The sequence below is a fragment of the Penaeus monodon genome, chromosome 29, assembly GCF_015228065.2.
Source record: "Penaeus monodon isolate SGIC_2016 chromosome 29, NSTDA_Pmon_1, whole genome shotgun sequence".
In the NCBI taxonomy this organism is placed as follows: domain Eukaryota; kingdom Metazoa; phylum Arthropoda; class Malacostraca; order Decapoda; family Penaeidae; genus Penaeus; species Penaeus monodon.
The window spans coordinates 21,428,211-21,428,469 of record NC_051414.1 but is presented as its reverse complement, the minus strand read 5'-3'; positions in this window follow the sequence as shown (position 1 = coordinate 21,428,469).

Genomic DNA, 259 nt, shown 5'->3' with positions numbered 1-259 from the left:
GGAGGAAAAACTGTTAGGAGCCCCTGGGTGGAGCGTCGCGTCCGAGGTGTTGTGGCGCGAGTGGAACGTTACCTTCTTCTAAAACGCTCCCACTCTTTTAAAACTTTTCCATTCACCATAGCCCCGTCGTCGCCGCTCGTCGCCACATACATTTCCTCGAAAAAATGTCCTTCGGTGGGAAATCGTGCGAAGTGGAGATGCTATGAGGACCGCCATCAACGCAAAGGTGTGGGCGAAGCAGGTGCGCGGGGAAGTGGGT